This window comes from Suncus etruscus, chromosome 18, assembly GCF_024139225.1.
Source record: "Suncus etruscus isolate mSunEtr1 chromosome 18, mSunEtr1.pri.cur, whole genome shotgun sequence".
Taxonomy (NCBI): Eukaryota; Metazoa; Chordata; class Mammalia; order Eulipotyphla; family Soricidae; genus Suncus; species Suncus etruscus.
The window spans coordinates 18,869,570-18,872,362 of record NC_064865.1 but is presented as its reverse complement, the minus strand read 5'-3'; the positions used below and the strand labels follow the sequence as shown (position 1 = coordinate 18,872,362).

Here is a 2,793-nt window from a genome sequence, read left to right as displayed (position 1 = left end):
GTGCAAGGCAAATGCCCTATCCATTGTGCTATCATTCTGGCCCCCTGCTTTCGCTTTTGTCACTGCTCTGGAGGGGAACCCAGAATTCTAAGCATATACTAAATATATATAAATATATATAGTACATATATACTATATTATAGGCATATATTCCCCCACTTCCAAATGGTGGATCATGAGACAGAAGACTTGCTAGTGACTCAGAACACAAGCCTTGCATGAATCTTGTCTCAAATTCAATTTCCAGAGTCACCACCACTTGTGATAGTTCTCTCTTTTGTGATTCCTGGGGCCATGAGAAATTTCCAGCTACATGATGCATATGGATGCACCCCCAAAGGGTGCTGTCTAAGAACAACCCCACAGTTGATAAAAACGTGTCCACTTGTGCTTGCTACGGCAGCACATATACTAAAATTGGAATGATACAGAGAAGATTAGCATGAGCCCTGCGCAAGGATGACACACACATTCATGAAGCATTCCATATTTTTAAAAAGAAAACCATAATGAAAAATAGAAAAAAGAAATGTGTCCACCTGACTGGAAGATCTTCTATTGGTGAATACTGTGGGAGCAGCACAGTGACAGCATGGAACGCAACCTAGTGCACCTTCAGTGAGACCAGGCACATGGACCTAGTGGAAGCCAATCCAGAGTCCTGAGGCTTCATACATAAATACAAACTAACACAGCATTCCAGCTGCTGGGTCAGACACCTGCACAGCTGGCATCAACCCCCCAATTGTAGGCAAAGCACCTTGGATTCTTCTTCCTTCTCCCACTCACTCATCCCTCCTCTTCCTCCCTAGTTCTTTCCTTTCCTCTGTTTTTCCTTCCTCCTCCCTCACTCATAATTGACAGCAGCAGTGTTTTTATGGGGAAGTATGAAGCCAAACACAGGGCTCATTTTTCTGACTCTGCTTTCAGGGATCACTTCTGATGGGCTTGGGGGATCATCTGGGGTGCCAGGAACCTGCTAAGATGAGTGCTGTACCTGCTATCCTATCTCTCCCTGTGTGCAGGCTCATATCAGAGGTCTGGGATTAACAATAATGGGGAGGGGCACATGTGTGAGGAACCCCCAGACTTAATTGGAAGTAGAAGCTTAGAGGTTCTGTTGTGTAAAGTGAAATGCCACAGAGTCCAGACGGAGCCCTGGTCTTCTGTCTCTGTCTTTTCCCTTGGCAGTGTGCAATTTCCATGTTTCCCAGGAAGAACTTTTAAGGTTCATAGGGCCACAAAGATTTCAAAGAGCTCTTCTAAAAGCACTTTGATGGTTTAAATGCAGAAACAAGAATTACATCGACCTTAAATTACACCAGGTTTTAATCAATGTCTTTGGCAAGAGGGATCAAAGAGAAATGTCTTTGGCAAGAGGGATCAGGTTTTGTCTTGTGCAGGTGATTTGTTTTGTTTTTTATTTATTTCAGAGCATATGTTGGCATGAGACAGGCAGAGATATGGGGCATGGGGTCCCTGCCCTGCAGCAGTTCTTGGGACAGGCATATACAGGGTCCTGTTCTTTCGGGTAAGGGCAGAGAGTGGCCATGCCTGGGAGACCTGAGTGACCTCCAGAAAGATAAGCTGTGTCATCTCTTTGTGTCCTCTTCCCCTGGATCAATAACATCTTCCTTCCACCATCCTGCGTGCCTGCTACTGGTGCTGTGCTGAGGTATCTGCCTTTCCTAGCACCCTGGCTCAGGTCTCTAGTCCCAGTGGGGCAGCTCTGAACTCTGGGCTGATGGATGGAACCCTGGTGCTGCCAGATCTTACCTCCTCACTGGTTAGTGCTGCTGTTGTTGTTGTTGTTGTTGTTATTGCTGCTGCTGATGATAATGATAATCTTGGACAGTTGTGATGACTCATATAGATGCCCCCAAAGCTGTAGCAAAGGCCTTAGCCCACAGGTGCCTTCTGGAAGAAGTGATACTTGCTGATGGTGGCATTGATGCTGATGGTGATGGAAATAGCCAGGAATGTACTGAAGTCCTGGTGGTGGTACAGGGGGTGAAAGAGCCCCTCAACCTATCTTGCAGAAATTGGGATTCAGGGCCGGAGAGATAGCATGGAGGTAAGGCGTTTGTCTTTCTTTTTTTTTTTTTTTTTTTTTTTTGTGGTTTTTGGGTCACACCCGGCAGTGCTCAGGGGTTTTTCCTGGCTCCATGCTCAGAAATTGCTCCTGGCAGGCACGGGGGACCATATGGGACACTGGGATTCAAACAGATGACCTTCTGCATGAAAGGTAAATGCCTTACCTCCATGCTATCTCTCCAGCCCCAGGGTTTTGTCTTTCATGCAAAAGGTCATTGGTTTGAATCCTGGCATCCCATATGGTCCCCCCGAGCCTGCCAGGAGCGATTTCTGAGCGTAGAGCCAGGAGTAACCCCTGAGCACTGCCAGGTGTGACCCAAAAACCAAAATAAATAAATAAATAAATAAATAAATAAATAAATAAATAAATAAATAAATAAATAAATAAATAAATTGAGATTCAATATTCAGTCCTTGTTCTCTGGGTACCCCCTCTGTGGCATAAGCAGAGCTCATACCTTATCTTACTTTATCCTGTTCTGTACTTACTCCCTCCTCCATGGCCCAAATCATCGTGACAGCTGACAGTTTAGGGGTGGGGCCTGATCGTTCAACGGTTGCCCAGAAAAATGTACACTGACAGGCATTCTGGGCCTGTGCTGCCTCATTGGATTTGCTGGAAGTAATCTGGGGCTGCCCGGGAGCCCTGTAATCCCTTCCCCCGCAACGATTGGCAAGCATGGAAGAAAGATGAGGTTC

At 46.0% G+C, this 2,793-nt stretch overlaps 1 non-coding gene across 1 annotated transcript; it reads left to right on the top strand.

The window, feature by feature from the left end:
• Window positions 1-387: 387 nt before the first annotated feature.
• LOC125996676 (U6 spliceosomal RNA) lies at window positions 388-494 on the top strand. Its single transcript, XR_007491357.1, has one exon. It is a non-coding gene; the product is annotated as a U6 spliceosomal RNA (small nuclear RNA).
• The last annotated feature ends 2,299 nt before the right edge of the window (window positions 495-2,793 follow it).